Consider the following 11,812-nt stretch of genomic DNA (forward strand, 5'->3'; position numbering starts at 1 on the left):
GGCGCTTCGCCTGGGGCTCTGGCCGGGGGAGCTGGTCTGGGCGATCGACGAGCTCCGCCCGGGGGAGCGGGGCCGAGGGTCGCGGCGCTCCGCCCGGGAGATCGGGGCCGGGACTCAGGGAGCTCCAGCCGGGGGAGCGGGGCTGGGGGTCGCGGCGCTCCTGCAGCTCTCTGCCTGGGGAAGCGGGGCTGGCGCTCCGGACGGCGGAGCGGGTCTGCGGAACCGGGACTCAGGGCGCTCCGCTCTGAGCGGAGTAGCGGGGTTGGGGTAGCGACCCTCACCCCAGTGTAGGAGCCAGGGGTTGCGGGACCGGGACTCGCGGCGCTCCTGTCGGGGATCCGTCCAGGAGAGAAAGGTTGGGCGATCGCGGCGCTCGTGAGAGGGTAGCCGGGCCAGGGGTAGCGGCGCTCCGCCCGGGGCTCCGGCCTGGAAAGCGGGCCGGCGCTTCGACGGGGAGACCAGGCCAGGGACTGAGATCGCTCCGGCAGGGAAAGTGGGGCGAGGGCTCGCCGCGGCTCCGGCCGGGGGAGCGCGCCGGAGCTCGGGCTGGGGGAGCAGGGCTGGGGGTCGCGGGATTCCGCCCGGGGCAGGGGGCTGTGGGTCGCGGCGCTCCGGCAGGAAGAGTGAAACCCAGGGCTCGTCCCGCTCCGGCCGGGGGAGCGGGGCTGGGGTAGAGGCGCTCCGGCCTGGAGAGCAAGGCTGGCGCGCCGCCGGGGGGACTGGGACGGGGGCTCGCGCGCTCCGGCCTGGGGAGCGGGGCCTGGGGTCGCGGGCTCCGCCCGGAAGAGTGGAGCCGGGACTCAAGGCGCTCCGCCCGGGGAGAGGTTTTGGGGTCGCGGCGCTCCGGCCGGGAGAGCCAGGCCGGGTCTCAGGGCACTGCGGCCGGGGCTCTGGCCGGGGGAGTGGGGCTGGGCGATCGACGAACTCAGGCCGGGGTAGCGGGGTCGGAAGTAGCGGCGCTCCGCCCGAGGCTCTGGCTGCAAGAGCGGGGCCGGGGCTGGCGGCGCTCGGGTGGGGAAGCAGGGCACGGGAAGCAGAGACTGTTAAAAACATTTGGTGATTGTGGAGGATAACAAGTTGAATATGAAGTCCCAGTGTGATGCTCTGGCCAAAAGCGCTAATGCAATCCTGGGATGCTGTCATGAACTCACAGGGTCTGGCCTATGCGCAGCCTGTAACCAGTTTTCTGATAGTGATCCCTTTAGTCTGCCAGGCCCAAAGGAGCCACACAGTTCCATAGGACCAGTCCAGTGGCTTCCAGGGCTGGCCCTTCAGCACCAGTGTCTCCTATCTGTTTCCATGGCTTTTTGCACTGACTCCAGGCCAAGCCAAACTCCTGTGGGAGGCTTGTACTCTACCTCTTCAGGGTGTATTTCTCACTGTGAGTATTTACAGTGAGCCTTTTCCAAACAAGGTAACCATTTATTAGTAACCTGGCTATAGAATCTCAGAGTCCTTAGGTTAGCACAGAGATACCACCCTGAACAAACCAGTACCCTGATGGGCCAGCCAAGCTGTAATGGACTCCATCCCTAACACTCTCTCTCTCCATGTTTCCCCTTTGTCCACCAAGATCTGGCCTCCTGAGTCACTCTAAAAAGCCGCCCTTCTTCCTGACACCCTGTTCTCCAGCTCAATTCCTAAATCCTGCCTGCTGGGGTTTCCTGCTGTTAGGTGTTGATTGTTCAGCCATTGGGGTATCTCTTTGTTTTGCTGGGGTTTGTTTGAGCTAGTTCTATAATGAATGTACTCATTCCATCAGACACACGCACCTCCGTCTCTTGCACTGTTCCAGAAGCAGTGTTAACACTTTTGCAGCCACTTCACAGCAACACAACACACAGGGGGAAACTAAGGCACCCATAGGATTCATACAAATATTTATAAACAATTCCAGTTTTGTCACAGAGACAAACTGAGAAATCTTAAGTAAGAATAGAGGCATTATTTTATCCCTATATTTGGCCCTGCTGTGGCTGCTGCTGGAATATCGTGTCCAGTTCTGGTGCCCACAATTCCAGAAGGATGTTGATAAATTGGAGAGGTTTCATAGAAGAGCAATGAGAAAAATTAAAGGATTAGAAATCATAGAATATTAGGGTTGGGAATAGACCTCAGGAGGTCATCTTATCCAATCCCCTGCTCAAAGCAGGACCAACACCAACTAAATCATCCCAGCCAGGGCTTTGTCAAGCTGGGCCTTAAAAACCTCTAAGGATGGAGATTCCGCCACCTTCCTAGGTAACCCATTCCAGTGCTTCACCACCCTCCTAGTGAAATAGTGTTTCCTAATATCCAACCAAGACATCCCCCACTGCAACTTGAGACCATTGCTTCTTGTTCTGTCATCTGCCACCACTGAGAACAGCCTAGCTCCATCCTCTTTGGAACACCCCATTCAAGTAGTTGAAGGCTGCTGTTAATCCCTCCTCATTCTTCTCTTCTGCAGATTAAATAACCCCAGTTCCCTCATCCTCTGCTTGTAAGTCATGTCCCCCAGCCCCCTAATCATTTTTGTTGCCATCTGCTGGACTGTCTCCAATTTGTCCACATCCTGTCTGTAGTGAGGGGACCAAAACTGGATGCAGTATTCCAGGTGTGGCCTCACCAGTGCCGAATAGAGGGGAATAATCACTTCCCTCAATCTGCTGGCAATGCTCCTACTAATACAGCCTAATATACTGTTGGCCTTCTTGGCAACAAGGGCACACTGCTGACTCATATCCAGCTTCTCATCCACTGTAATCCCCAGGTCCTTTTCTGCAGAACTGCTGCTTAGCCAGTCGGTCCTCAGCCTCTCACGGTGCATGGGATTCTTCCTTCCTAAGTGCAGGACTCTGCACTTGTCCTTGTTGAACCTCATCAGATTTCTTTTGGCCCAATCCTCCAATTTGTCTATGTCACTCTCGACCCTCTCCCCCGAGTTTAGTGTCATCTGCGAACTTGCTGAGGGTGCAATTAATCCCATAATCCAGATTATTAATAAAGATGTTGAACAAAATCGGCCCCAGGGCCAATCCCTGAGGCACTCTGCTTGATACCAGCTGCCAACCAGACACTGAGCCGTTGATCACTAACCATTGAGCTGGACAATCTAACCAGCTTTCTATCCACCTTATAGGCCGTTCTTCCCACCAATACTCCTTTAACTTGTTCGCAAGAATACTGTATCAAAAGCTTTGCTAAAGTCAAGATATATCACAACCACTGCTTCCCCTATATCCATAGAGTCCAGTTATCCCATCATAGAAGGCAATCGGTTTGGTCAGGCATGGCTTGCCCTTGGTGAATTCATGTTGACTGTTCCTGATCACCTTCCTCTCCTCCAAGTGCTTCAAAATGGATTCCTTGAGCACCTGCTCCATGATTTTTCTGGCGACAGAGATGAGGCTGACTGGTCTGTAGTTCCACAGGCTCTTTTTCTTCCCTTTTTTTAAATATGGGAACTATATTTGCCTTTTTCCAATCATCCAGGACCTCTCCCAATCACCACGAATTTTCAAAGATAATGGCCAATGGCTCTGCAATCACATCAGCCAACTCCCTCACCACCCTCAGGTGCATTGCATCCAGCCCCTTGTACTTGTGCATGTCCAGCTTTTTAAAATAGTCCTCAACCCGTTCTTTCACCACTGCGGGCTGTGCACCTCATCATCATACTGTGTTGCCCCGTGCAGCAGTCTGGGAGCTGACTTTGTCTGTGAAGACTAAGGCAAAAAAAGCATTGAGTGCCTTATAGTGATAGATGTATTTTACATGTTGACAATTTTTCAAATCAAAGTTGCATGTTTTTCTAAAAAAATGCTCCAAGAATTATTTTGGGAAAGTTCTATGACCTGTGCTATATAGGAGATCAGATTATATGAGTGCAATGGTCCCTTATGGCCTCAGAATCTAGGAAACTTTGTCTGGTGAGTCACTCTTTCACAGTCCTTATTGAGTGTTCCTCTTCCTCTCTGCTAGTGCAGCCTTTCTATGACTGGTATGATCTTTCATGTTGTACAGGTTATAAAGAGGGATTTTTAAAAAATATGTTAAATGTATCATTTGTGAATAGCATTTTAACCTAAAACATTATATTTGATTAATAAAGCATTTTGTAATAGATTATGCAATAATAATGCATGTTCATAATTGAGATTATTTTATCATGGATATTTTTAAAGAAAAGTTATAGTAAAAATGACAAATGTCTTGATAATATTTTTGAACATGCCTGTTGTCAAGAGACTTTGTTTGTAAGAACATAAGAGTGGCTATACTGGGTCAGACCAAAGGTCCATCTAGGCCTGTATGCTGTCTTCAGACAGTGGCCAATGCCAGGTGCCCCAGAGGAAATGAATAGAACAGGTAAATCATCAAGCGATCCATCCTGTCACCCATTCTCAGCTTCTGGCAAACAGAGGCTAGGGACACCGTTCCTGCCCATCCTGGCTAAGAGCCATTGATGGACTTATTCTCCTTGAACTTATCTAGTTCTTTTTTGAACCTTATTATAGTCTTGACCTTCGCAACATCCTCTGGCAAGGAGTTCCACAGGTTGAGTGTGTCCTGTGTGAAAAAATACTTCCTTTTATTTGTTTTAAACCTGCTGCCTATTAATTTAATTTGGTGACCCCTAATTCTTGTTTTATGAGAAGGAGTAAATATCACTTCCTTATTTACTTTCTCCATACCAGTCATGATTTTGTAGACCTCAATCATATTTCCCATTAGTCGTCTTTTTTCCAAGCTGAGAAGTCTCAATCTTATTAACCTCTCCTCATATGGAAGCTGTTCCATACCCATAGTCATTTTTGTTGCCCTTTCCTGAACCGTTTCCAATTCCAATATATCTCTTTCGAGATGGGTTGACCACATCTGCACACAGTATTCAAGATGTGGGCATACCACGGATTTATATAGAGGCAATATTATATTTTCTGTCTTATTATCTATCCCTTTCTTAATGATTCCCAACATTCAGTTCCCTTTTTTGACTGCCGCTGCACATTGAATGGATATTTTCAAAGAACTGTCCTCCAAGATCTCTTTCTTGAGTGGTATAAGCTAATTTAGAGTCCATTATTTTATATCTACCCTCTTATGCTCACAGTACACAAACAGAGAAGTAAGATACAAACATAAAGCATGCTTTCGGGAAGGTTGCAATGTAACACTACTTTATTTTTTAGAATCCAGAACCCTAACAGAAAACAACCAAAAACAGAGAGAGAAAACAGGCGGCTCTCTAAGGTAGAAAGGCACATCTCAACCAATCCTGCTGTAGGCTGGCTCTGCAGAGACTGACTGCTCAAGGCCCATAAAGATTGCACTCTTCCTTACAACCCCCTAGTTTGCAAGCAGAGCCTGTAAATAAGGTGACCATATTTCCCTATGCTGAGTATGGAACACCTGGTAAAATTACTCATGTTCAAGTGAGTTCAACAGCAACAGCAATCAATTGTACAAATGTTCAAATTAGCATCAAGTTGACTGAGCCTCTGTTAAAAAGAAATACTGCATAGTTGGATTCTTTTTATTTACTGTTTTATCTTTAAGGTTTTAGGGTTCACACAGGGAGGAGTGACACACACCCCGACCCCCCCCACAGGGTGGGGTGACACACACAGTCATGTATGACTCTCCCACACAGCGGGGGTGACTGACCAACCCAACCCTCCCTATCTGGCGCTCTCCACCCTCCATGCCTGGCTGGGTCCCCGGGATGGACTTGCCTCTCCTGGTACCTGGCACCACATCTTCCTGAAGCAACACATGTAGGGGAGGGCTCGCAGGATCACATGCCCCCCTCCCAAGATTTCTGCAAGAGTTCACACCAGAATGTGGCCAGCAGCACCCTTTCTGCACTGTGCAGGAGGAAAGAGACTGGAGCTGCTTCCAGCCACAGAGGAGGAGGCATAGGGGAAGAGATGACCTGGCCTGTATCTTTGCAGAGCTCATCTCTTGCCCACTGCCCTCCCCTGTGGCTGGAAGCAGGGCCGGCTCAAGGCCCCAGCGTGCCAAGCGCGTGCTTGGGGCGGCATACCATGGGGGGGTGCTCTGCCGGTTGCCAGAAGGGCATCAGGCGGCTCCACTGGACCTCCCGCAGGCGTGCCTGCGGAGGGTCTCCTGGTCCTGCCACTCCGGTGGAGCATCCGCAGGCATCCCTGTGGGAGGTCCACCGGAGCAGCGGGACCGGCGAGCAGCAGAGTGCCACCCATGGCGTGCCGCCGTGCTTGGGGCGGCGAAATGGCTAGAGCCGGCCCTGGCTGGAAGCAGCTTTTCCCTTCCCACCCATGCAGTGTCAGCAGGCAGCGAACACCTCCAGGTTGCTGCTGGCGACCAACATAACCCAGACGCCTCCTGACTGCTACAGGGTGGGCAAGAAGGTGTTAAGCCCTAAGGATGCATTGTGCACCAGGGCCAAAGGAACCTGACTGCAGAGGCTTCAGTAAACCCAGCCAGAGAGGTGGCTCAGCAGAGGACAGTGCGTGGGGGATGGAGCAGGCCCGTGTTCCCTGGGGGCAGGACCTGGGGAGGAGGGTGGCCGAAGAGGGGCTGCTGCCCTGGGGGCTTCTATGGAGCCTGCAGATTCAGGGCATGAACAGGCTGAAAATCACTTCCACCCTGTCCACTCCAGAGTTTAGTTGAGGGGCAGGGATGTTTCCCTATTCCAGCACTGTATGGGGCTTTGGCACAGGCAGGCTCGGCTCCTCCTGGCCAGCACCCTGGGCCAGAGAGTCTTGGGCTTTCCCAGGCTGACGGCCCATCCAGAGGCAGTGGAGGAAAGAAGGAGCCTGATGGCCAGGCTGTTGGTGAGCTGAGCACTCCGACGAGGGGCTGGGAGTGGGACATGTCCCGCTGGGGGTGGGGGAATGTGGAGGAGCAGCAGGGATGGGGAACGGTGAAGGGCTAAATCAGGGAGAGGACAGCAAGAGGGTAAGCGTGGAAAGGGTTGATGGGTGGGCAGCAAAGGCAACACGTAACAGGCCACTGCCTGGCACCTACCCACACTCATCAGCCACCACAGCTCACAGTACGCAGCCAGTGCCAGCTGGAAACAGGATGGGGGCAGGGCCCTGCTGGCTGAGAGCCAGCATGCAGCAGGGCCTGCATTGAAGGACCAATAAGGGGACCAGCCCCATGCACTGCATCTTCACCCCGCCACCAGCTCTGCACACCCACTCCCATCATTGGCCACTGAACCCCCACACTCGCCACTGGTGGGCGAGTGGCTGGCGAGCAGGGATCCAAACGGCTAGCAGCAGGACCTGACAGTATTGATGAGAGTGGTAGGGGAAAGACAGAAAATACGGGACGATTTGCCTGTTTTAAAGAAAATGTCAGGACACCTACAGGAGGGCTTAAATATGGGACTGTCCCTTTAAAAACAGCATGTCTGGTCACCCTACCAGCAAATCTCGTGTAAATTTAAAATGATAGCCTGTAATTTTGACACCATTTTCAAAACACCACATGCCCCCTCTGACACAGCAGGGTGCAAACTAGACCACTGCTGTCACCCCTGTCCTGCACCCTTGGGTGCCTTGTTACTCTAGCTCCCACTTGGGCCTCTCACAAACAGCCTTCCAGTATGTAAGTCATACCCTGAGTGCCTCCATGGAACTGCCACCTGCCAGCCACAGTGGGGTTACATTCTGGCTTTTACCAGTATTGGCTTTACTGAAGGGTGACTCCAACATACTCCCATGTCTCGTACCACTAAGCCCTCTCCTGGACAGTCCAAATATATTAAGTCTTTTATTCCTTTAAGGGAATAACATTCACACAACTTCATTTTAAACACCCTAGATTAGATAAAACAATAAAAGAAGTTAACTACAAAAAGAGACACTCTAGATTTCAGTAAGTACAACTACCTGATCACAGGGCTGTGCAGAGGATTCAGGGGCCTGGGGCAAAGCAATTTCAGGGGCCCCTTCCATAAAAAAAATTGCAATACTATAATAACATGTATTTGGAAGTGTAAAAAATAACCAGTGAAATACATTCAAAAATTAATTTTTAATATTTGAAAATGCACAAAATACATTATTTAAAAACATTAAATACTTTAATGGTATGTATACCTCTGCAATTACATAATGCGTCTTACGAAATCATTTTTTTACAAATTGTTCTGAACATTAATTATATAGCTGCAATTTTTTTCCTTGCTTTCATTTTGATGAACTCATTAATAATGTCATCAAAACTTATGTCTTTGGCCATTTTATATTCTATGCTTAAAGTGCGCAAATGGTTCAGCCTTTCTTCCCCGGTGGCTGAATGCAAACGATTTTTAATCAATGTTAGCTTACTAAATGCGCGCTGTCCCAATGCTACAGACACTGGCAACATTGTTAGTAGGCATAAACAAATACAAATTTGTGGAAACACATTTTCCAACCCTTTTTTGAAGAGAGCATTAAGAAGTGTAAGTGCAGAGATTATATGTCCATCAACTCTTAAATTGTAATCTTTTATTTTGTAAAAGATTCTAGGTTCCTCTTTAAGATTTCTTTCTGGAGGTCTTTTGGATATGCTGTGGCCAAAGTGTCAACAAAATTTTCTCTAGAAGATTCATCCACTTTATCTGGCGGACACAAAATGGATGAAAATAAATTTGAGACTTCAGACATTCTTTCGTCAAGACCTCCTAGCTCTGATAGAAGCAAATCCATTGTCGGGAAGAACACCTGAACTTTGAACTGAATATCGGGAGAGTCATACGTATAGTCTGCATCCCCTGTGTAGTCAAAGAATCGCTTGTTCTTCCGGATCCTTGAGTAACTTTTCATTTTGGGGTCAATGCTGAGGCTTGAAGTGACTTGTTTGGCTTCTTCAAAAAAAATTGGCCAAGAATCTTTCACGGTTTGAATTTCCTTGACTAAGTTGCTCACGTGTTTAGCTCCTTCTGCCATTGTTAATTTGGCGCTTTGTAGGACCTTGTTCTTATCATCAATACACTGAAGCACTTTAAACCACTTTAAGAAGTACAAATTCAAATGACTTAAGCCACTTAATAAAACAGTCCACATCTGCCTGGATTTTGGGAGGTAAATGAAGCTCCTCTTCAATTTTCATTAAACTTTCCAGCATGCCTGTGTGATTTTTGATTAGGAGGCAAACAGCATCAACTCTTGCTCTCCACTTCGTTTTAGATACAGAGTGAAGAGATATATTCACAGTCGTCTGCAAAATTTTCCATCTCGCAGGGCTAAGGGCAAATACTTTATAGAGTTTCTGAACATTTCTAAAATATGTTTTTACCTCTACACTGGTTTCCATAGCGTGGATGCCACAGAGGTTCAGTGTGTGATCGCTGCATGGAGAAAAATAGGCTTGGGCATTTTCTTCCAAAATTCTTGTCTTTACTCCCTGAAATTTTCCTGACATGTTAGAGGCATTGTCATATCCCTCTGCACCAAGATAGTTCTAAGTCACATTCTTTTAAAAACCTCTTTATCTGTTCTGCTATATCTGCGCCAGTCTTCTTTTCAAAATCTAGTAGTTTAACAAATCTTTCATGCACATCCCAATTTCCATTTTTTTATCACATGTCTGAGAATAAAAACTAACTGCTCTGTGTGTGAAACATCAAATGTACCATCAACAACAATGCTGAAATATCAGGCTTTTCTTATCTCTTCAAGAATAGAGTTTGAAACTTTCTCCCCACACAGTTTCAAGAACTCATTCTGACTACGCAATGACAGGTAGTGAGCCTGCATTCTTCAAACACACTCTCTGCATTGAGCTACCATCTCTAGATGTTGTTTCACCTCAGTATTTTACCTGCCCACAAGTTTCAATGTTGACAAGAAAATCCCACAGTCGTCATAATCAACAGTAGAATGGCTACCACGAAATGACAGATTATTCTTTGCTAGGAAAAGAATTACGTCAACAACGGCAGTTAATATTTCACGCCATTTTTCCTCTTCCTGTTTAATACTATGCTGTAATGCTGCATCAATGCCTCTTTTATCACTGAGTGTCTGAAATAATTCCTTCCACTTAATGTAATTGCTCAAATGTAAAGCATTTTCCTCATGACTATTGATTTGCTTGTAAATCTTTTTCCAATTATCGTCAATTCCACCTTTGACAAATTTTGAATGATGTAATTGCTTAGTTTGAGTTTCACTTCTGTAGAGACTGCAAGGAAAACAAAATATTTCTGCAGCATCTTTACTCCACACCATCCAGTCTCTTTCCATACATTCACCATTACTCAGATGTTCAGAAAAAACTTATCGGCAATTTCCTGCCAAAAGAATCAAAAGGAAAGTTTTGGGGCTTCTGTGGTGGACCGTTCAATATGATAAGATCTCTTTTCTTTATATCTAGGTACTTCCAAGAGGCTGGGTCATTACTGCACAACTCTTCTTCATCATTCCCATCTACAGCAGCAGGACTAGTTGACTGTACCAGTTTCTCAGTTATAGCAGTGTTACTGCTGTGTTCTCCATTGTCTATCCAAAGAGGCTGGATTTCCTTCTCTTTCTCTGCAAGAACTGTAACATTGTTTTCTAAATGTGGTAATATTTTGGATTCCTCACACACTGCCTTTTCTTTTTCTCTTACAACACCACTTTCACTTCCCACCTCTGAAGAGCCTTGAATGTCAGCATCACTCAACTCAGCCAACCGACTTGACTTGGATTGTGCTTGAAGAAATTTGTGAAGAGTTATTTTTCCCTTTTCTTCTTGCGTCTGTCTAGCTTTCTTCTGCTTTCTCTTCCCAAATCCTGAAAGATGTGTACCTTTCATTTTTCTAACCCCTACGATCATTGACTATGTGATTATACCTGCAAACAAATTAATTCCCTTGGTATCTTTCATTTTGTTAGGTAGTGTGACGCTGTAACCCATAATGCTTTATGGGTCAAAGAATTTTCTAGAATAGTAGTCAGAGGGGAGGGGATGACCAATGGTAAAGCAGTGCTGCAGCAGCGGGAACACATGCTGCATGCTGCGAGCAAATGTGGGCTTCTATATAGAGCGTATCATACGATTAAATTAAAATGCAAAGCTACTTTTTTTTGAGACATTAGGGCAGGCATGGGCAAACTTTTTGGTCCATGGGCCACATCGAGGTTCCAAAATTGTATGACGAGCCAGGTAAGGAAGGCTGTGCCTCCCCAAACAGCTTGGTCCTGCCCCTTATCTGACCCCCAGCCACTTCTTGCCCCCTGATTGCCCCTCTCAGAATACTTGACCCATCCTGCTCCTTGTCCCCTGACTGACCCCCAAGACCTGCCCAACCACCACCCCGGGACCCCACCCCCCACCAACCCCACCTGCTCTGTGTCCCCTGACTGCCCCGACCCCTATCCACCCCCTACCACCCCCCCCCCCCGCTGAGTTAAATCCTAGTGAGGAAAATAGAAAGGAGCATAAACACTGGCAAATGACATATAAAAATACAATTAGGAAGGCCAAAAATGAATTTGAGGAATGATTAGCCAAAGACTCAAAAAGTAATAGCAATTTTTTTTAAAGTACATCAGAAGCAGGAAGCCTGTTAAACAACCAGTGGGGCCATTGGACGATTGAGGTGCTAAAGAAGCACTCAAGGACAATAAGGTCATAGCGGAGAAACTAAATGAATTCTTTGCACCGGTCTTAACGGCTGAGGATGTGAGGGAGATTCCCAAACCTGAGCCATTCTTTTTAGGTGACAGATCTGAGGAACTGTCACAGACTGAGGTATCATTAGAGGAGGTTTTTGAACAAATTGATAAATTAAACAGCAGTAATCACCAGGACCATATGGTGCTCACCCAAGAGTTCTGAAGGAACTCAAATGTGAAATTGCAAAACT

The sequence above is a fragment of the Gopherus flavomarginatus genome, chromosome 2 (assembly GCF_025201925.1).
Source record: "Gopherus flavomarginatus isolate rGopFla2 chromosome 2, rGopFla2.mat.asm, whole genome shotgun sequence".
Lineage (NCBI taxonomy): Eukaryota > Metazoa > Chordata > Testudines > Testudinidae > Gopherus > Gopherus flavomarginatus.